Below are 22,787 nucleotides of genomic sequence, written 5' to 3'. Positions count from 1 at the left end.
ATACCTGAGCTAAGATCAAGGGTGAGATGCTTAACTCACTGGAGCCACCAGGTGCCCTCAAAATAAGTTTTTTGTTTACAAATACAGCACTTTAAAATTTAGGCTGGCCAAACTTCAACTTATATAATCAACAGAGCAGCTCATGAATTTCTATTTACAAAGTAATAATAAAATATATGATCCTATATTTTCTGAAACGTTCATTTTTTTATTATCTTGTCCTTTTTATTTGGGATTTATTCTCCCTGTTTGATATGATCATTTCTGTAAGTATTTAGTTTGACTTTTGTTCCAGACAGTCTTTTCAGATTAAGGGACATTATCCTGGGACGGTATGTCAGTTCATTAATTTTAGGAAGTTTTCAGCTCCAGACTCAGACTACCCATCAGAATTTCCCGAGGCCCCCTTGCTCTAGCCTGCAAATTGGAACCCCAGTATCCTCTCCCAGTTACTGCTGCCTTTCTCTGAATGGTCATTGAGATTCTAGCAATGTCTAATGGCATTTTGCCAGTTCTCTGATTCTCACACCTCTTGAGGTTCCTTCCCTTCTGTTTGCAATTTTTTTGCTGTCACTGATACTCTACCTTCTATCTATTGCTGGTTTGTTCCCTTCTATTTGTGTTTTTCAGTCTGTGGTCATTCCTTGTCACATAGGTTTGTTGAAGATGTTGACCATGGAATTTTTTTCAATCATATTCACTCTGTTTTTATGTAGGAGAACTAAAGAAAGAAAGAATAAGCCATGCCACTGCTGCCTCATCTTCCCACAACTCTTTCTTTATTATTTTCACTTACGTATGCAGAAGCATTTCATTAACTTAAGTTCCTGAATGGTTATTAACTGTGAATTCTGTGTACCATTTATTGACTTGATTGCATATATTAAGTATCAGAGAAGTCTGGTCTAGCAATGGAGATTTCACATTAAATTAAGGTTCAGCAGATGGTATAGTATGTGATACTATTTAGTATTTTTGTATGCCTAGAAACTTTAAAAGAAGATAAAACTGGGACATGAATATTTGGAACTAAGAAACTCACTAATTACTCTAAGTTTAACTGTTATTAAGGGGAAAGGTAAATATGCTTTTTATCCATTTAATATTGTCATTAACTCTAGCAACGTAATAAAAATCAAGCAGCTTTTCAAGCATCTTTCCTTCCTCTGATATCAGAGTATCAAAAAGATTGAGTGAGCCAACCTGCGAAATTTTATTTGGCTTTGTTGTTAATATTTGGTAGATCTAGTAGAATTCCATGTAGGTAATACAATTGTATTGGAGATTAAATGAAACAGGTGTCCCATATGTATTGTATTCAGTAGATGCCTTCCCTATCTCCTCCCTGTTAAGGCTGGCATATGCCACATCTTGTTGTAGTCTGATGCAATTGTTTCATATAGATTTTAAAATAAATAGCAGAAAATGGGACACCTGGGTGGCACAGCATGTAAAGTGTCTGACTCTTGGTTTGGGCTCAGGTCATGATAGCGAGGTTGTGAAATTGAGCCCTGTATGGGGCTCTGCACTCAGTGTGGATTCTACCTAAGACTGTCTCCCTGTCCCTTTGCTCCTCCCTTTGCTTTCTCTATCTCTCCTTCTCTAAAATAAAGAAATAAAAAAAAATATATCAGAAAATGGACCACAAATTACTGGGAAATAACAGAGCTCACATTTAAAACTTGATTCTGGGCAGCCCGGGTGGCTCAGCGGTTTAGCGCCACCTTCAGCCCAGGGCATGATTGTGGAGACCCAGGATAGAGTCCCACGACGGGCTCCCTGCATGGAGCCTGCTTCTCCCTCTGCCTGTGTCTCTGCCTCTCTCTCTCTCTCTCTCTCTTTCTCTCTGTGTCTCTCATGAATAAATACATAAATAAAATCTTTAAAAATAAATAAATAAAACTTGATTCTACCACTAAGGCAATAACTTAGACTACACACTAGGTGACCTCCGTTTATCTTTTCAGCAAGATGAAACTAAAAACAGAGGACATTGGTATTCTAAATACTGTGAAGATGGATTTTATTGATGGATTCTTCTGACTAAATAATGGTGACTCTATATGAGTCCTTAAAAATTGGTGGTGAGACTGATGAATGTAATTCAGCTTGAAGACTAATCCTTCAAAAATGATAAGCCATATTTTCTGGAAAATATTTTGTTTGAACAAAACCTTATATTAAAAAATAATGAAATCCTTTTTTCAATAAAACCTTGACTATGTGTTCAAAACATTTTATTTTATTTTATTTTATTTTTTTTAATTTATGATAGTCACACAGAGAGAGAGAGAGAGAGGCAGAGACACAGGCAGAGGGAGAAGCAGGCTCCATGCACCGGGAGCCCGATGTGGGATTCGATCCCGGGTCTCCAGGATCGCGCCCCGGGCCAAAGGCAGGCGCTAAACCGCTGCGCCACCCAGGGATCCCCAAAACATTTTATTGAATATCCCCATGTACTGGACACAGTTTTATGTGTTGGGCAAAGAGCAGTGAACAAAATAGACAAATATTTCTGCTCTCATGAAGCTTACATTCTGCTGGAAGTGATACATGACAAAATATAAAACTGTTGAAAAAACTCATCTACTTTGAAGCCAAAGGTCTAAGCCACTTTACTTCTGTCTGCACTGTTCACTCCCACCTGCTCCTTGACTTTAATTTGGAAATTCCTTCTCCAAAGTACAGCTCAACAAATGAAACTGTTATAGCATATAACCATGCATATAGTACTCAAGATAGCAAAGAGGCAAAGTCTGTATCTCTGGCTGGATCTTTACTAGGGTAACTTCTGGAACCCCAGTGCCTTGGAGACTCACCAACTGAGAGAAGCACCTCTTTCTTCCACCCTGTGAATATGAATATCTAAAAATACTTTTCAAATATCAGGCATCTTCTCTTCTTGGTCCCTACACCACTCTTGTGTTGTTGCTGTGCATTGGCATCCCTGGCAGTCACTCTTAGCAGCCATCATTACTGCCATCATTACTGCCACCTCTTTGTCAACCTGTTTCCTAGGAGCTTGGATTCTTAGTTATGACTTGTGTCCTAAGAATGCAGCCTTTACACCTCTTAGATGAACTGAGTGCTGCCCCATCCCTTCCTTCAGGCAGAAAATCGAGATTTTTAATCTCAAGAACAGAGGAGACTATCATTCATTCACTCACCCATTCACTTATTCAGTTATTCTTGTTTATTCATATATTTACTCTTTATGTTACTATCATTAATTTATTAAGATTTATTTAACAAATAATAAATGTACTGAGCACTCTGAAGTATACAAATTAACAAAAAAAGCATTTGTCTGCTGTCACAATATGAGAGTTTACTGGAGGAGGAGGATATTAATTTAAAAAAATCACACAATAAATGCAAAATTTTAGCTGTAATAAGCACAATAAAGGCACATGTTTTTAGATCATTCAAAAGGCATATGTGATATAGTCATGTTTGGTTCAGGGAAGCATTCCTTTAAAAGTGGCTAATCAAGGAGACAAGGAGAGAGACATTGAAAATACTGAGGTGGGGAAAGGACCCAACTAAGAATTCAGAGTCTTTGAAACAGGTGGGAAACTCCAATCTTATCTGGTCCTGTAAACCACCAGGACATAATTCTCTAGACTCTGGTGAGAGTGATTCAGAACATTCTTGTTTGAATCCATGTATAAGATGGAACAGTTGATGCTCAGGAGATACTCAAATATTGTTTCAGTCATCAGTCACATCTTTTATAAGATGGGTTCAAAGGACACCCAAAGCAGAGAAAGCGGAGACTTCATTTAGCTGATGGAACAGTTTGTAGAACAATTTTGACTGTGACTGTCGTTCATGAATGACTTTAATAAAATAACAGAATTTAGATCTCTTAGTGGGGTTAAGACCTTACCTATTTTTCATCACTGGAGGGTACCTATTCTTAGCAAAATAGTCTAATAATTATAAATGACTGATTGTTTTAGATAAATTTGTGAAAGAAATGGTCTTTCTGTTATTACTTCAGTACATCTTTACCACAAGGTTTAAATTCTTAACTTTTCCATTTATGTTCCATAGAAGAATAGCTCTAGAATAGCCTAATCATATCTTATATTAGTTTTGCCTGTTCTAGAACTTCCTGTAAATCATATATTACATATATAAAAATATCTGTTGTTATCTGGTATCTCATCCAGGTTCATCTTTCCCTGGCCATGGATCTATTCCTTTTCTAGTCTATAAGCATCCCAGAGATGTTGTTTGATTTTCTCCTTGGCCAGAGTTAGCATTGACTCTTCAAAAGGAATCTGTGCCTTACTTCTGCTCTTCTCTTTCTTTTTCTCTCATCCCTTGAGATTTGCCATTGCCCTATTCATCCTGACCTGGACTGCTGCTCTAGGAGCTCTTCCTTAGCTACTCAGTGTTGCCACTGCGATGTGATCCAGTTGCATCTGAGTCACCTTGGTAGGTACATACACATTGTAAAAGGAATTTCTCTTAGCCTCCATGACACTAAGCATATTTAAGACTTTTGATGCAAACCAAGATAAAGCTTTAGAGATTTTGTGCCTTCCAATTTAAGTCCTGTGTGTTCACCTGAGCATGATAAGGTTGGAGTATGGAGATAATTTTAAATGAAATTTTATAAATGAGATCTAGTTGCTTTGGATAGGTCTATGTTACTTCCCAGCATCATTTCATTTAGCAGCAGAGTGTGGGTAAGTTAGGCACCTTTTTCCTTTTTCTTAATTCTGGACTCATTTTATACACATTTCCCTGCTACTTGTTATTCTGGGTTGGAGCAAAATAAGTGAGTTCTGTTTATCATCTTCCAGTGAACTACACTAAATTCTTTTGACAGGCACCAGTTGGCAGAGTATTCAACCTTGGGAAAATAAGTGTTCACACACGTACTGCTCCAATGGCATTTCTGGCATTTTAGAGTTTATAGAGTAAATGTTTTCTATTTTTACATATTTGTAAAATATGGAGTAATTTTTAAAATTTAGTTCATTCTTGAGGGCTAAGAGATTTTGTGATGAAAACCTTAAAGATGCCATTTTTTCCATCTAGGGGCTAAAGAAAGCTAGAAAATGAAAATGAGATCTTTTCCCAATATTGTGGTATCACTTCTATATTACTGAGGGCATCAGAGCAAACATAAGAAAGCAAGTCTATGGGGTCGTATGCTAAGGTAAAACATTGGAGTGTTCTGTTTGTTATTTTTTTAATGCTTTGGAATGGCCAATAAATGCTGGATAGAATCTTTACACCAAAGTCAGTCCTCTGAACAGCTGATTCAGGACTAAGGAAATAGGTATTGCCTTAAAGTGAACTATCTCTTCACAACCCCCTAAGAGTCTAGGTTCAAATGTCATGCCAAGAAGAAAGGGAGAAAAGTTTGTGAATTGAGAGTTCCATGGAACTGATTTGAAAGGGTAAGAGGCTAGAAAAAAATAATGTGGATTTTTTTTTCCCTAAATCAAAGAACTTCTTTTGTTTGAAATGATGATCTGGGTCAATCTCTGACCTAGTCAGAAAGCTGTCTCTCTGGGATCCCTGGGTGGCTTAGCGTTTTAGCGCCTGCCTTGGGCCCAGGGCACGGTCCTGGAGTCCCGGGATCGAGTCCCACATCGGGATCCTGGCATGGAGTCTGCTTCTCCCTCCTCCTCTGTCTCTGCCTCTCTTTTTCTATGTCTATCGTGAATAAATAAATAAATAAATCCTAAAAATAAAATAAAATAAAATAAAACCACATCCTAGGAGCACCCATTTGTTCAGTCGGTTAGGCATCCAACTCTTGATTTTGGCTTGGGTTGTGATCTCAGGGTCATGAGACTTTGAGTCCTGTGTTGGGCTCCATGTTGAGCACAAAGTCTGCTTGTCCCTCTCCCTCCTCCCTGCTTTCTCTGAATAAAACAAAAACAAAAACTCTACATCCTAGCTCGTCTTTCTCTTCCCAGCTCTATGCTTCTTGACTCAGAAATCATATTTTATTCATCATTACAGAGCCTAACATAAAACAGCTTTTCAATATTTATTTATTAAATTAAATATATATGTTATGTAAATTACCTATATATAATTATAAACAAAGTGATTTAGGAAATTAGATGAAAAGTATATCTATATACATACATGTATATGTATTTTCTAAATATGTATGATAAATATATAAATATATATTTATATACATACCACATAATCAGGAAACTTCATGCTACCACAAGATACCACATGAGAAAAGATTCAATGGTAACATCCTAAGTCTTTTGGCATAGGGAATGCTTGATGGTGATATGTAAAAAAATGCCTCATCCCACAGCATAATGATTCTAAAGAATAGACAGAGCTTTTATAAGGCTGTGCAATGTGAAGATTAAAGACTGGGGTCCATAGCACAGAGGCAGTCATTTGCAGGGTTAATGAACTCAGGTTAGAGGCCGACTTTGATCATTATAAGGGTTATGAGGCAAGTTGCAGTCATACCAGTGCAGACAGAGAGTATTTGTAACAGGAGACTAGGACACAACAAAGAGGATCCACATACGAGTGGAATTACTCTCTCAGAAAAGTGTTGAGAGCTGTCATCAGTTACTTGGTGAGGTTAAACTGGAGTTTGATGTGTCCTGTACCAATAAATCGACTCTCCTTCATTGCATGTATACAAGTATTAGTAAGACACACCTGTAGCTCTCTTTAATGTGTGGAGGTTTGCTCATTCTAGACAAATCCTTGTGTTGGCTTCATGAAGTCCCAAGTTAAAGAACACCTGTATTTGTTGTTACGTATGGAACTTGACACAGAAGATGGATAAAGTCTAGAATTTAGTGCTCAAAGTGTGTGTAACTTATGAAGCACTTACTTTAAATATTAAGGCTAAAAAGACTTCATATTTTGGTTCCACAAGTTTGGTGATAACCTCACATGATAACCTGATTCTTCTACAATTTCACTGCAGTTTTTAGGCTCCTCTCTTCCTTTACCCAACCCTCTGTAATCTGATATGATTGCAGAGAAGTGAAAGAAGTCAAAAGAGGTGATTCTGTTGAGGTGACTTAAAATTAGTTTAATTATTAATAACAGCAAAATTTAATATAAGATTGCCAAAACTAACACAATTCTTTAAAACCTTTGAGTACAAAAAATTCATCTCTTTGGTTAGATTTTAAGTTAAATGTATTTGGCTAACTATTAGAACATAAAAACATTTGCATAAATACTATGTTCCTTTGGAATAGTTTGTATTTTTAAAGCTCTAGCTTCAAGCTTCAAATACTATAAATTTTATAATGGAAAGGAAGAGGTCCTACCTCATCACCACTTGTTCAAATTCTTTTAAGTTATTCTGTTATTTATGTTCACATTTCTAAATTACACATTTTTTTTATTTACCAATTTCTGTGTATTTGATAAAGTTAGGGAAGTTAGCTCTTAGCAGTCTTAATATCATGCATGCCCTTTCCCTTTCTTCCATTTTTCCAATAAAAATAAGCCATAATCTGGTAATCAGTACTTAACATCTATACAATATGATTATGTAAGTGTGGTTTATAGCTTAGCTAGATATTGTGCTCTGGTTATTATATTTCATTTCCTGTAAAACTTGTTTGGTATTTTCCTTCTTCTTCTGGCTTGTTTAGTTTTCTATGCTCTTATCATTTTATAATTAAGTATTCCAAAAGTCTCCAATAGAATTGTAAATCTTTCTATTATTTTACAAATGGTCAAACATACCACGTATTTCCGGGATTTCTTTTGGGTGTGGCGTTCTCCTTCCTGTCCCCAGGAGAGGGATTGCTCTCTGGCCTACACTGCCAACCTTTGCTGCCTGCTGCTCACTCCTCCACCACTTTGCAATTATGTAAATAAATCTGACAGGATGATTTTAATTAATATAGTAGACAGAATTTCTAGAAAGGGCCCCTGAGATTTCCCACCCTCTAATTTATAGAACCTGTGATAGTGATATGACTCCCACAATTGCGTTACCTTATATGGCAAAATTGACCTTAAGAAGGGGAGATTGCCATATGAGACTTTGCAAGCAGAGACCTTTCTCCAGTTGGTGTTAGAAGAAGGCAGAGGGAAAATCAGAGTTTAAGCACAGGAAGGATTTGATGTACTATTGTTGGCTTAAACGTGGCCAAATTACAAGGAGTGTAGATGTTGTCTAGGAGCCAAAAGGGGTCCCTGGCTGACTGCTAGCCAGGAAATGAGAACCTCAGACCCACGGCCACAAAGAACTGAATTCTTCCAATTACCCAAGGGAGTGAATTCTTCCTTGAGCCTCCAAATGAGAGCCCAGCAGGTCCACCCCTAGGTTCAGGTTTTCTAAGACCCTGAGCAGACTACGTGAGCCTAAATGTAATCTAAAGAACTGTGAGATAATAAAGTTTGTGGTTATTTGTTCTATTGCAATCAAAAATTAATATTGTTAGATTTGATTGTGTGTAATTTCATTGGACAGAAACTAATAATAGTGTAGCTACTAGTATTAGAAAGGAGCAAAATATTAATATACACAACAACATGGATGGATGAAACTGAGAAACTTTTTGTTGATACAAAGAAGGATGGCTCAGTCAGTTAAGCATCCAGCTCTTGGTTTTGGTTCAGGTTATGATATCAAGGTCATGAGATCGAGCCCCTATCTGGCTCCATGCTCAGTGCAGAGTCTGCTTGAGATTCTTTCCTTCTCCCTCTGCCCCTCCCCACTCCCCATTCTTGCTTTCTACATAAATAAATAAATAAAATATTTTATAATATTTATATTTTAAACATAAAATGTGGTCATGTGGGACGCCTGGGTGACTCAGTGGTTGAGCTTCTGCTTTCGACTCAGCGCATGATCCTGGATTCCTGGGATCGAGTCCCACATCAGGCTCCCTGCATGGAGCCTGATTCTCCTCCCTCTGCCTGTGTCTCTGCCTCTCTTCCTGTGTCTCTCATGAATAAATAAATAAATTCTTAAAAAAAATGTGGTCATGTTCTGTGATCCCATTTATATAAAGTCCAAGAATAGGAAAGACTATTTTATGATGGTAGAAATCAGAAAATTGCTGCCTCTGAGGACAGGATAGAAGAGATGGAATTGGATAGAACCAGCCATGAGAGGTCGTTTTTTTTTTTTTTTTTTTAAGATTTTATTTATTTATTCATGAGAGACACAGAGTGAGGCAGAAACGTAGGCAGAGGGAGCCCTACAGGGAGCCTGATGCTGGACTTGACCCCAGGACCCCGGAATCATGACCTGAGCCAAAGGCAGACACTCAACCACTGAGCTGTCCAGGTACCCCACAAGGTCTTTCCAGAGTGATGGAAATACTTGATGTTTAGTTTTGCTGGTGATTTCATGGGTGTATTCAATTTTCAAAATTCATAGAACTGAATACTTAAAGTCTTTTCATCTTCATATAGCTACATTACGCTTCAATACCAAATAAATTAAAATGAAAATTAAATGAATTATCCAAGGTCAAAGTGATCACTGGCACCTCTGAATTGCCAACACCAACATGTAGGGATTCTTCAGATGATGGTGTGGGGTTACCTATGGTATTTCACCTATAGTCTTGAACTTCTTAAGTCTTGTCTAGCCACTCATTTTTAAATATATTTATTTTCTCCCACTTCCCAGCCCCAACAACACAATGAGCTCTTGGGTGGCTTGCAGAATGCCTTGCTCAGGAGAAACATTCCATAATTGGTGATTTAGTTACTCTGTAACAAGGAGAATAAGGGGAAAATACATGATAGAAAAAAGAAAAAAATAACAATAAATTGCATATCTCTCACTTAATTTTTATAAAAGTTTTAACCTCATCTGCTCATCAAATACTCAGCTATTTTTAGCTGCTAGGGCTTTGGTTTTTTAAATATTGTATATAGTATACATGTTTGGGGTTTTAATACACGTTTCTGTTCTACATGGTTAAATAATCCACGTTTAATCACCACCAAGCGAACTCCTGGATCTTGCCTCTTAATACAGCTAGGCTCTTTTACCATCTTAACAAAATAGTTCCCTTTTGAGAGAACTGGTGTGATCTTTTCTTTCCTTCATAAGTAACATTTCTGAAGTGGCCTCCTCTCCTACTATTGCTCCAAAAGAATCTGAATTTGTGATTGCTTTTCCTGCTTGAAACACTATCTTTTCTTAATTAGGTAGTAAACCTTCTACAACATTATTGACTTTAGTTAACAGCAACATACTATCAAGATTTAGATATATATAACATTTTTGTTTAATATAGACCTCCAAAAAATCATTTATGGCTATAATTATAGAATGGGTCCATGAAATATATTTATAACTACATATGTTACATTAAAAATACAAGATAATATAATAAAGCTTAGCCAGAAAACAGTGTACGTTTATAGAATTAAAAGAAAATATCAGGAATAATTGACTTTATTAAGTATTGCTGACCTGTTCCTTTTTCAAATATACCAATCTATTTCGTCTATTTTTAATTAAAACTCACTACCTGTTGTAATCTTACACTAATCCTTGAAAATTAGAGACTTGAAAAAAAAAACAGAAAGAAAAGTGCATCTTGTTGACAGATGATAGAGAACAATATCTGGACTTTTCAGTTTATTGCCTGCTAATTTTGGAAGTCTGGATTATCCTCCAGTGGCTCTCTGATATTTTGTTTCTTCCTCAAATAAGGGTCTGTGGCTCTCTGGTGGTGCCTGCAATTTAGCTTTTGCTTTAGTACTTTCCTTGTCTCAGATAGATGTAACTGAGGATCTAGCTGAAGGCTGAATAATAGAAATATTGATCTTACTGATGACTTATAAGCTAAGATGATTGATGCTTGAGACTTCAAAAGACTTGGATTCCAATGCCTGGTAGGTCGTTGTTCTTAAAAATAAACGACAGTTGTGCTGCCTCAGTACCTTCTTCCCTGGGTCAGAGTCTAGATACCAATACTCTGCCCACATAACCTATAGATTGCTTACTTTTCTTCCACAGCAATTGCCTGGAGATATCTGTGCTCTTGCCCTATGGGAGAGGGAATGAATATAATATAAAATTATCATTTAAAAAATGTAGGTTATTGTAAGCTCCGTACACAGCCTAATGTGGCAAATTTTTAAAATATGATGATCTGTGGTTTTCCCATAGGGTGACTTTGAGGATTAAATACAACACATGTCCATTTAAAAAAATTTTTCTTGTGACCCAGTTTACACATACAGTGTTCATTCTGATGAATTTTAACAGTTTATATACCTATATAGGTGAAATTGTCATAAGAGCCCAATTCCAAAATACCAAGATTTCAAAAGACCTGGATTCCAAATGTCTGTCATGTCTGCAGCAGGTACAATCAATTCCATGGCCTTCTTTGCTTTTCAATTTCTAATTCCAGCTGAACTGCTGCTTTCCACAAATCATTTTCAATACAGTAAAAAACTCAGCCCTTCCTTTGACTTTCAAATTCCATACATTTATAAATCCAGTAGCCTTTTTCCTGAAGATTTGTAGATGTTGGTAGCAAAGAACACTAACTGTCCTTAAAGATTTGTGCTTCTCTTTCCTTGAAGTGTGTATATACATAATGGAATATGTCTGTGTGTGTATATGTGTGTGTGTGTGTATGTGTGTGTGTCTGTGTGTACGGAATATTAGTCATAAAAAAGAATGAAATCTTGCCATTTGTGACAACATGGATGGAGGTAGAGAGTATAATGCTAAGTGAAATAAATCAGTCAGAGAAAGTTGAATGCCATATGATTTCACGCATATGTGGAACTTAAAAACCAGAACAAATGAACAAAGAAAAAAGAGACAAACTATAAAACAGACTCTTTCACTATAGGAACAAACTGATGGTTTCCAGAGGGTAGGTGGGTGGAGTGGGGCAGAGGACAAACCAGCTGATGAGCTCTTAGTAGAACTGTTGAATCTCCATATTGCACACGTGAAACAAATACAACACAGTGTGTTACCTGTACTGGAATAAAAATAAAAAGTAAAATTTCACTAAAAGTAGAAAAAATGAGAGGAAGAAAAACTCAAGAAAGAAAAACACATAAAACAAAAGGAAAGGAAGGCTAAAAGAAAGGAAGAAACAATGAAGTGACAACAGAAGAGAATTTGTCAACCTGAAGAACACCACAGAGGGAGGGGCACCTGAGTGGCTCAATCAGTTAGGAATCTGACTCTTGATTTCAGCTCAGGTAATGATCTCAGAGTCCTGAGATTGAGCCCCAATCTGAGCTGGGCATGGAGCCTGCTTAAGATTCTCTCTCTCCCTCTCCCTCTGCCCCCACTGCTCATGCACATTCTCTCTCTAATTCTCTCTCTCTTTCTCTCTAAAAGAAAAAGGTGACAGGGGCGGGGGGGGGGGGAGGATAGTCTTACCCAGTGGCAATGTGTTACAACAGTGTCTAGGCTCCCCTATGTGTTACCTTGTCCTTATGTTCCATATGGTAAATTAATTCCAACAGTGCCTATGGATTCATCAGCTTAACAAAGTGGGATAACTTTCATCTTTAAGATTAGCCAGCTTCCTACATTGATTTTGATTTTTCTCCCTTATGAGCCTCAGTTTACCCTGATATTTTTCTGCCAAATTAAACTATGAATAGTAGGACCTTTGTGTATGATAACTGCATTTCTCCCTGTAAACTGTTAAATCTATTGCCTGTGAGTTTGGTGTTTGTGAATCATCCCATAGTAGTGACCTATGGTGTGTTTACTGGGCCAGCATGCTAGGGGCCAAACTCCAAACTATGATGATCTCACCAAGGTCCTATTCCCAGGTGTTAAAACTGACTAGGAACCTAATTGCATTTGGATTATGGCCCAGGTATCTGCATCACAGCTAATTTTCATTACTGTAGTTATTAACATCATAAATATCAAAGGTTAACATTAAGAGCTCACTGTTCAGATACACTGTAAAGCACTTTGTGTTCTTATTTGTACTTCACAGCAACCTTGCTAGGCGCTATTATAATTTTCAAAAAATAGTCTTCTAAATTGGAAAGTTGTTTCCATCAGCCAAGTTTCAGGTTCCACATGGACCCATAGGAGCAGAAGAGGTTCCTGCCTTGTTAATCTGATAAAAAAAAAAAAAAACTTTCAATGTCTTGATAGATGTCACTTCTAGATTTCTTTCACATCTAAGAGGCCAGAATTATTTCCCTTTTCTAGAAGAGAAAGATAAGGTGCAGAATGTTAATGTGGTAAATTAAACTTGTTCATATTAAAAAATCTAGTTAGTGACAGTGCTAGGAGTTTTGCCCAGGTCTGTCTAACATAAGATATGTTTACTCAATAATTTTTGGTAAGTGAGATATTAGTTTTACATATAACTAACCAATTAACTAACTAGACAAGTAAACACTCCTAAATCATTGAATTTGGTGAAGTCTGACTGTGGGAAATTTAGGAGATTTGCCTTTGGTTGTACATTCTGAATTTACCACCTGTAACTTAAACATTTGCACATGTAGAAAATAAGTCATGAGTGTGGGAAAATTCTCCCCTATTTACTCTTTGGATTCTATTAACTTAGCACGAAAACCCTTCTGGCTTCCTCATAACCCTTATCCATCCACACCAACAGAACTTGAAGTTCTTCCTCTCCAAATAAAGGAATGGAGTGTCTGAGAGCCTAGGAAAGAAATTAGGATGCTCCCAGAGGAGTGAGAGTTTGGAAGAACAGAGGACAGAAAAGATAAACTTGACCAACCAAACAATATGGCCTAAACAAAATTATGGACAGACTGTGGCAGATTCCTATAAATAATTAAAGAGTAATGTGCAAGGATATGGAAATTAAAATCCATATAAGTGACTATTTCTGTGCCAAAGAAACTCCTGATGCACAAATCAATGTAGAATGGCAGTTCTCTGCCAGACTAGTGGTTTAACTTCTCTTGTAAACCACAAAAATGCCCCACTATAAAGATGGGAGTGGAGACAGTGCTCCCCAAACCAGCCCGCACGTTTTTTCCCTTTCACTCTCAGGTTTCTCTTGACTAAAAAGCCACAGCCCTTCTGACATTCAGAAGTTTATTGGATTTAGGTATTTAAGAGAGTCCAGCTGAATCAACATTTCAGTGAATGGACTCTGAGTGAGGGCAGAAGCCCAGGCATTTCCTCATAGCCAGTAGTCATGTGACTCCTCTGTAAAACTTGCTATTGTAGTCCTCTCTGAAGATAGCTAGCTGGGCACAATCCTATTGGATAAGAAAACAATGCCTCACAAAAAGGTGAATTGACTTACACATTGGAGATGGGTGAAAAATTAGAATTCAAATTTCTGGCAAGATAGTAATAATTACAAATGTCTTTTTCTCTAAGCCTGTGTCTTGAAGCTAAAACAATTATGTATTTTCCTTGACTGGATCTTTGAGTGATATCAAAACAATGTCAGGCAACATTAAACTTTCAATTAAAATATTAGAAGCCCTGTGTTTGGCAAGGCCAAGTATTGTTCTAAATAGCTGGACTACTTTAAGTAGTAGATAGAAATGGTAGATTAGCCTTTTTAGGAGTATGTTTTCTTTATAACCAACCAACCAGCCTAGAATATATTTATGTAAAACCTTATAAGGCTCTTAGAGATGTAAGAAACAAGGATAAACATCATGCACTGTACTGCCAATCCCACAGGAAGTTGAAAACATGGAACCACAGAAGTAAAAAGTAATGACTTAAGGGAAAGTCATTTCCTCCTGCTTTAACTTTGATTGAAGTCTATTTTCATTTCATGTGAAGATGCTTAGATCTGGCAATGTCACCCTAAGAGTAAACCAAGCAGTTATAAACAAGCCAGAATCAAAGAGGAAAAAATTATACAGGAATTCTCAATTTGTCTATTCTTCCTACTTTGTAAGTAATCCAGATCATGACTACAAATCTATTAAGGCTGAAACACACTCAGGAAGTAACAATCTATTTTTCTGAAAAAAAATTCTGATGAACAGTACAGCAAATTTTATAGTTAAGAATTAAGTCTTGTGTGCCTAGCTGGCTCAATTGATAGAGAGTGCAACTCTTGATCTTGGGGTTGTGAGTGTGAGCCCCATGTTGAGGATAGAGTTTACCTAAAAAACAGAACTAAATCCTATTAGTAGTGAATAAATGAAAAGTAATAATAAATCTAAATTATCAATAGTAGCACCTAGGGTGAAGGCACCTTATTAAAATGTGTATTTTTCCTCAGATTTTTTAAAATACTGAAAGGATCAGGGCAAGAACATAAGAGTCCTTTCTGAAATTATGCTTTTCTGTTAAATCTCATCTTAAAGAACAAATTTAATATTTCTGCTCTTAATACTGCTCGGTTTCCAGCACTGCCTCAGGTTGTTTGTCCTATGAGAAAGTAGCATGCAAATCATATATATGACTTATAATGATTTCCAGTTGCTAACTTTCCTTAAAACATGGTGCATTCTATTTCATTCCAAATTGAAGTTCCATTCAAGCTCCTTGCATAAGCAGACTCATCAAGTATGTTTTCTCAGTAAGCATTTATTATCTACTATATGTTTAGCAAGGTACTGAGTATTGGCAATACGTGTAAACTCAGTTTGAGGGAGTAGACGGTCATATAAGCAAGTATAATTGATGAGGTACGTTCTGTGCTATATAAAGTATAGATCTAAGTGAGCTTAACTGTTAGAAATAGCATGACCCAGAATCTCCCAAAAGATTCAATAGCCCTTATCACCTCTTATAGCCATGGAAAGGAAATTTAACTAAAGAAGAGTTTGCACAACCCTAAAGAAATCTAAGAAATAAAGTTTCTTCTTCTCATCATGTGGCAACAAAGCATTCAATTTCTGTATGAAAGATGTCCCAAGAGGTCTGTCTCCCCATCACAGAAAAACGATATGCTCCATTTTCTTTTACTCACAGTAAATCTTATTTATTTGTCCATGTCTTTTCCTATCATTATTCACTTTGTTTTTATAAACATTGATTCAGAGACCTAGTTGAGATGATGCATGTGTGTTTATATATGTAAGTATACATGTATACATACATACATATATTTGATTTATGTATATATGTGTTTATATATTTGATTTATGTATATAATGTATGTATATATGAATATGATTTTTGAACAATGTCACTGCATTATCTTTTTAAATAAGTAAAAGGAATAATAACAGCAGTGCTTAGTATTTATTGTTTCTAAAATTGTCTCATTCACAGTATTAGACACTTTACATGTATATTTTTATACTTAATTATTGTGAATTTTATCTACACATACATATGACAAGTTTCATAGATCCATAGTTACAGGTTTGCACACTTTGAACATTTGTATTTAGAAAGATTGCTCTGTCATCTTGGGCTTCATTTTACAAGGAGGAATCTAAAATCTAAAGAGGAAATACACTTTCCCAAAGTCATCTGGAGAATTTGTGGCAAATTAGAACATAAAATAATTTAGTTTATAGGAAGTAAGCTTTTCCCAGCTTATGGAGCTCCTTTATCTACCTTCAAACACTTGCAAATCCAGTTTTTTTTTTATAAGAACATATGAGTTAGATAAAACAAGTAAAATATATTCAAATCTAACCAATTGTTCTGCATAAATTTGGGAATATTTTAAATGAAAGAGAAATGAAATTAAAGAAATAAGAAAAACATTTAATTACACACTAATTCTATTTATTGTCAACACATTATGAATATCAGTGGTTTTTGTCACAACACAATTATCAATATGTTCAATCAGACATTTTTTTCAAATTAAGGCTCAAAAATATTTATGAATGGTAAGAATAAAAGTTACTATTCTAGAGTTGTAGAGATGATAAAAATAATGTTTTATGGAGTAATTGAAAAAGCCTTTATAGAGACAATAGGATTTGACCCAGACTTAAAGAGTTAAGTCTGAATGGACCTAGAGAATTGGAATATATTCCAGGTGAGAAAAACAATTGGAGGAGGAAACAGCATGCTGTGGATGCAGAAAGAATATTTGTCATTCACCAGGAAGTTATCCCATGAACATTTACTGAGTGTTGTGTTAATTTTATTCTTTTCAAATTGCAGAGACATACCCAGACAGTCTCCTGTAATGGAGTTTGTTTTTATTTTGACAAAGTTGTTCTGCTGTAGAATTCCTTTGGTGTCACTATCCTCTCTCTAGATATTTATCTCGGTCTCTGCTCTCTCTCTCTCTCTCTCATCCATTCCCATCTTGGAAGGTGGAGACAAGGGTAGGGAAGAGGACAGCAGAGAGATAAATGAAATACTGATGACACATTTTTCTATGACCTCAAAGAGTTCATGATATCTTAAGAAGGAAAGATGAAGAAAACCCACTATATTCTATAAGAGAGAACATCAGGGATGCCTGGTTGGCTCAGCGGTTGAGAGTCTGCCTTTGGCTCAGAGCGTGATTCCGGAGTCTCAGGACCAAGTTCTACACCGGGCTTCCTGTATGGAGCCTGCTTCTCTCTCTGCCTGTGTCCCTGGCTGTCTTTGTGTGTCTCTCATGAATAAATAAATAAAATCTTGGGGATCCCTGGGTGGCGCAGCGGTTTGGCGCCTGCCTTTGGCCCAGGGCGCGATTCTGGAGACCCGGGATCGAATCCCACATCGGGCTCCCGGTGCATGGAGCCTGCTTCTCCCTCTGCCTGTGTCTCTGCCTCTCTCTCTCTCTCTGTGACTATCATAAATAAATAAATATTTAAAATAAATAAATAAATAAATAAATAAATAAATAAATAAATAAAATCTTTAGAAAAGGAAAGAAAAGGAAAAAAAGAAAAGAAAACAGCAGAGGGTGCTATGAGATCAACAAGAAGGGGCTATTGTTCAGTTGGGAGTTTAGCAAGGGTTCATGGGTAGCTTTCTGTAGGAGATACCTGTGAACCAAGTCTTAAGTATGAGTCAGTAAGGTCAAGGTTTGTAAGGTTGAGGAAACATTATGGGCAACAACATGCATGATTCATCATGAGGTGCATTTGAAGAACTATAGTAATCTGGTATTTCTAGATTATAAAGTGAAAGATGGAGAAGATAAGCAGTAAACCAAGTAATAGTTGGATTGTGTGCCCTGCAATGGTTTGTGCTTGTTTCGTGGCAATGTGTTGCCCTTGGGAGGTTTGAAGCAATAGAGCATAGACTTTCATTTAGAAGGATTATGCTTTTGCCTAGGTGAAGGATGAGAATAAGACAGGAAAAGATGAAGAACTGTATAATGTAAAACACTATGAAATATTTCTTAATTTGGTAGAGTTCATACTACTTTTCCATGTATAATCTATGTCCTGGAATCATTTGCCAGTGCTAGGCTGCATTAGGAAATATGGTGAAATAAATATTGTCAGAGAAAATAGCAAGATAGAGATATGGGGCAAAGAAAATCTCTTTTCTCTTGACTGTTGGATGATGCAATAGAGAGTGAACCAGATAATCTTTCAGTGACAAGCAAGAGTAGCAGATTATTTTTTCACTACAGTACTCCCACTTCTGAAGAAAGCTATGGTCAACACCCCTTCATCATTGAAAAGGCTGAGCTTCCTGTGCCTGTAGCACAAAATGCACGGTTTAGTTTCATCTGTATATAATGGCATGTGTCATCACAGAATACAAAACTTAGCAATACTACCTAGACGTCAATGCCTAGATGTCAATGTTTTCATATGCTGCAGCTGATGATCTGCAAATATCAAATGATCATCCCAGGAAAATTGTATAAAACCCCCCTTTATAATTGCTTGCTTGAGTGGCAGCATTTTAGAGGGATGGAAGTAACACTAGTAGGCAACTGCTGATGAAAGAACCCTTAGCAATCCTGAAAGTTTGTGAAACCTCACATGTGTTTCCTCTGTACTATATCTCAACTAATTTGGCACAATTTTGAGGTGACTGCACTTGTTTGGTTTGCAAATTAGGAGAATATAAGGGTAGGTTACTCATTAGAGTAACTCCAAAATGAGTTTACCAACACAGAAAAGCAGACTGCTTTAAGTTTTATTCTTCATAGTAAAAATCTAACACAGTACAGTTGCATTTTGATATATTCTGATCATGATATAGTAGATGTTAGGATAATGCAGGCAAATCAAACTTGTAAATGAGAAAGGACAGTGGTAATGGAATTTATTTTTACTTGAATTATTCAGGTTGTTTATTTTCTTAGGATAAATTTACTGGATAACTTTGAAACATTCCATTCAACTTTGCTTTTCACTGGCTATTTAACATACTGCAGTGAATACCATAGACTTTCAAATATCATTAGACAAAAATGAAGAAAAGGATTGTCTAACTACTAGTGCAGATAGACATACGGGGACAGTCAGTAATGCTGATTCAAGATACATATTTTGATCCTTCCAAGCAGGGTCCTAATGCAAATTCCTTATGGCTGCATGCTAGAATGTTCTTTTATTTATCTGTATATTTTCCAAGGAGAAAGCAGAGATTCTTCTATGAGAGGATGTCTATTTTGCCAGGATTTCCTATTCCACAGAGAAAGGGTGGGTTGACATTGTGTAAAACTCCACAAGCTCCCACTCCAGCTCTGGTGTCATTTCCATATTGAACCCCAAATAGCTCTTTCCTGAGTGCAGCTGGTGATATCACAAGAGGCTTTGCAAAACTCCAAGTTAAAAGAATCAGAATGGGGATTTGGGGAAATGGAACCCTTCACCTCATCGTAAGCAGCGTTGCATTCCAGTTCATAGAACTAATTAAAGTTGATTTATTATTTTCATGTCAAAGTAGCACCAGGCTCAGTCTCCACAAAGAGAAAGAGGCCAAATCAATAGTTATCTGCCTTTCTTTTGTTTTGAGTTTTTTCTTTTCAACTGTAAATTTAGAAAGACCATGAAGGATGCACAGTCTAATTATCTGAGTCACTGTTAGCAGAGTTCTCTATCTTCCCTTCTTTGCTTAATTGCATAGAGGAATGCCTTCCTCAGAAATCTGTATTTGACTGTGAATCTTAAACATCAAAAGTTATAAGTGAATCAGGACCTCCCTTTTACAGCATTTGTTTTTAACCCTTGGTCCCATTTGTTACATTTTCATACTAATAACAATGTACATCACACTTACATACATTTCTATACATTGCAAGTATATGTTTATAAATATACATTTTCATTTATAATTCTTTCCAGCATAGGTCTAAAATATAATAGATGCTTAACAATTAACTAATTGGATAATTAGACAAACATTTGAAGAATTATCACTATAACAAAAGCTAAATCATTTTTCTTTGAATCTTACATAGAATTTGCTTACCTTTTTTAGTGTGTGTCTGATCTATATATTTGTTTTTGAAATAATAAATACATTTCTGTGCATATTAAGCTTTAGAAAAAGCTTAATAAAAAGCTTCTTTTATTGAAATCCCAAATGCTTACAGTGAATCTAGGAGAATAATGTGAAAAGCAAACATATATTGTTAAAAAAAGAAATTGAAACTAGTTCTTTTTTTTTTAACATTCTGAGTTTTTAGTGGGAACTTTGTCTTAATCTTTTATACTTGTTGCATTGTTTAGATAAGCACACATGTTTTGCCTCGAGTAGATTTATTCTGGTTTGGGTCATTGAATGGGTGGGGTTTAAAATATTCATAAAGAAGGAAACAAAAGTGATGGTAATATTACGATAAGGAACAAAAGTGCCAAAGTTCATTTTTAATATTCACCAATGTGTGGCCACTTGTTAAAAATGATCCCCAAAGTGTTATTAGAGGACTGTATTATGTGCTTCTTTCTTTGTATTTTCACAATACAAGGGAAAAAAAGCCACAAAAATTTTTGGATTGATCTATTTCTTCTTGGCTGTGGAAATTTACATTAAGTAATCAACAGGCAGCCAAATACCACAGAGCTATTATCTTTCAGGACTTGTTTCAGGGTGGTACTGCTCCTGGCTGAGTATCTCCAAGTCTAGTTACCATTTGCAGATTTTATGCAACTTTTATCATGCGTTTCCATAAAAACAAGATGATCATATTAGTGAATGTGTGTAAGGGAAAAGGGTAGTCTCAGAAAACTCTACTGCAGTCCTTCTAGATGCAGTCTCCAGCTGGGTTTGACTCGTGCCGTATCAAGAGGGAAGATAGCAGGTGCACTTAAGATGGTTTTGTTTGAGTCAAATGATCAGGCCTCTCCTGTTTTATCTTAAACTTGTGAAGACGGTTTATGTTTCTGATGAGGGCAGCCAAATAATGCACTGGTAACCCAAGCCTATTCATCCCCTGGCTATGGGGTATGTTACATTATACTTTACCTTTCAACCCAGGGGATGATCTGAGTTATAAGGTGTTGTGTGCTTCCCCTGAACGGAGGTCCATCTTTCAGATTAGCCTTAGAAACCTCACCTCTGAACTCAGTCTTCCACCTAATGTTTGGAGGAGGTGAGTACAGTTCAGTGAGTCCACAGACACTTACCTTGTCCCTCTGTTTTTGTTTTCACTTGTTTTAGTGCATGGTATCAGCAGTATTGAACTCATTGTGTTCCTCTTCATGCTTGTTATCCCTTTTGTCTTAGTTGGTGGCACCAATTTTCATTAACTTTTCAAAACTGGGAGTCATTGATTCTTCCCACTCACTACGAGTTTTGACCTCTAGCTCCATTTTTCCTCTTGGACTCTGTTCCTGTAATTTGTTTCCATTGGCTTGTTCAATATAAAATTCATCAGAAGAGAATTAATTTCTATAACAAAGCTATTTCTCGTATAGACAGAAGGAAAAAAAGTAAAGCAAAAGGGAAAGGAACCTCATATCTTCTCAAACATTTGTTTAATAAATTACAACATTGCAAAAATTCCATCTTCTTCCAGATGATTAAAAAAAGAATATTAGGGTGCTTGGGTGGCTCTGGCAGTTAAACATCTGACTCTTGATTTTGGGTGAGGTTCTGATCTCAGGATTCTGAGATTGAATCTTGCCTCAGGCTCCATGCTCAGCCTGGAGTCTGCTTGAGATTCTCTCCCTCTCCCTCTGCCCCTTACCCTACTTGCGCACATGGGCATGTTCTCTCTTAAATAAATAAATAGATAGATAAATAAATAAATAATAAATGAAATTTAAAAAAGAAAATTTTAAAACAATGAATTATACTTCAGTATATTTCTTGTTTTTTGTTTAAAATGTGTACTTTCCTCATTTATAAAAAACTGCTGTATATTGTAAGGACAGTGCATGTGTTATAGGAAATTTATAAAAGATCATAAATAAATACTTTTTAAGAAAAAATAGAAACTAGAGAAGGGACTTAATTTTACCTTTAGTCTGATGTAAGAATGGACATGATTAAAAAGTTAATTATGGGGATCCCTGGGTGGCGCAGGGGTTTGGCGCCTGCCTTTGGCCCAGGGCGCGATCCTGGAGACCCGGGATCGAATCCCACGTCGGGCTCCCGGTGCATGGAGCCTGCTTCTCCCTCTGCCTGTGTCTCTGCCTCTCTCTCTCTCTGTGACTATCATAAATAAATAAAAAAAAAATAAAAAAAAATAAAATAAAAAATAAAAAGTTAATTATGTTGAATTTCCTGGTAGCAAAAAAGATGACAAAAATAAGATATCTGTTAGATCTATTTATATAACTTATCACAGGTAAACAGCAAACCTCAGAGATTTAAGAAATACTCTCCTAAATTCTTTGCAGTTGTGAAATCTGAAACCCTTTATTTATCTGAGACAACCTCTCTCCCCTGGTCTTGCCCTTCCCTGAATCACATAGCCAAGTGATTTTCTAATTGAACTCTTGATTCTAAAATTCAAGAATGATGATATTGACTTTATTTGTTAATAAATTTTTTTCCTGGATCTTAATCATTTTCAGCT

The 22,787-nt window shown here is 36.3% G+C and overlaps 1 long non-coding RNA gene across 1 annotated transcript; it reads right to left on the bottom strand.

Moving 5' to 3' along the window:
• Nucleotides 1–10,466: 10,466 nt before the first annotated feature.
• Nucleotides 10,467–22,370, bottom strand: LOC111097935. Its single transcript, XR_005366389.1, has 5 exons — nt 22,227–22,370; nt 21,391–21,617; nt 20,234–20,362; nt 12,884–13,058; nt 10,467–10,993 (listed from the first exon to the last, which is right to left on the bottom strand). It is a non-coding gene; the product is annotated as an uncharacterized LOC111097935 (long non-coding RNA).
• Nucleotides 22,371–22,787: the final 417 nt, after the last annotated feature.

The sequence above is a fragment of the Canis lupus genome, chromosome 11 (genome assembly GCF_011100685.1).
Source record: "Canis lupus familiaris isolate Mischka breed German Shepherd chromosome 11, alternate assembly UU_Cfam_GSD_1.0, whole genome shotgun sequence".
NCBI classification, from domain to species: Eukaryota; Metazoa; Chordata; class Mammalia; order Carnivora; family Canidae; genus Canis; species Canis lupus.
The sequence above is the reverse complement of the archived record's forward strand: the minus strand, read 5'-3'. Positions and strand labels throughout refer to the sequence as shown.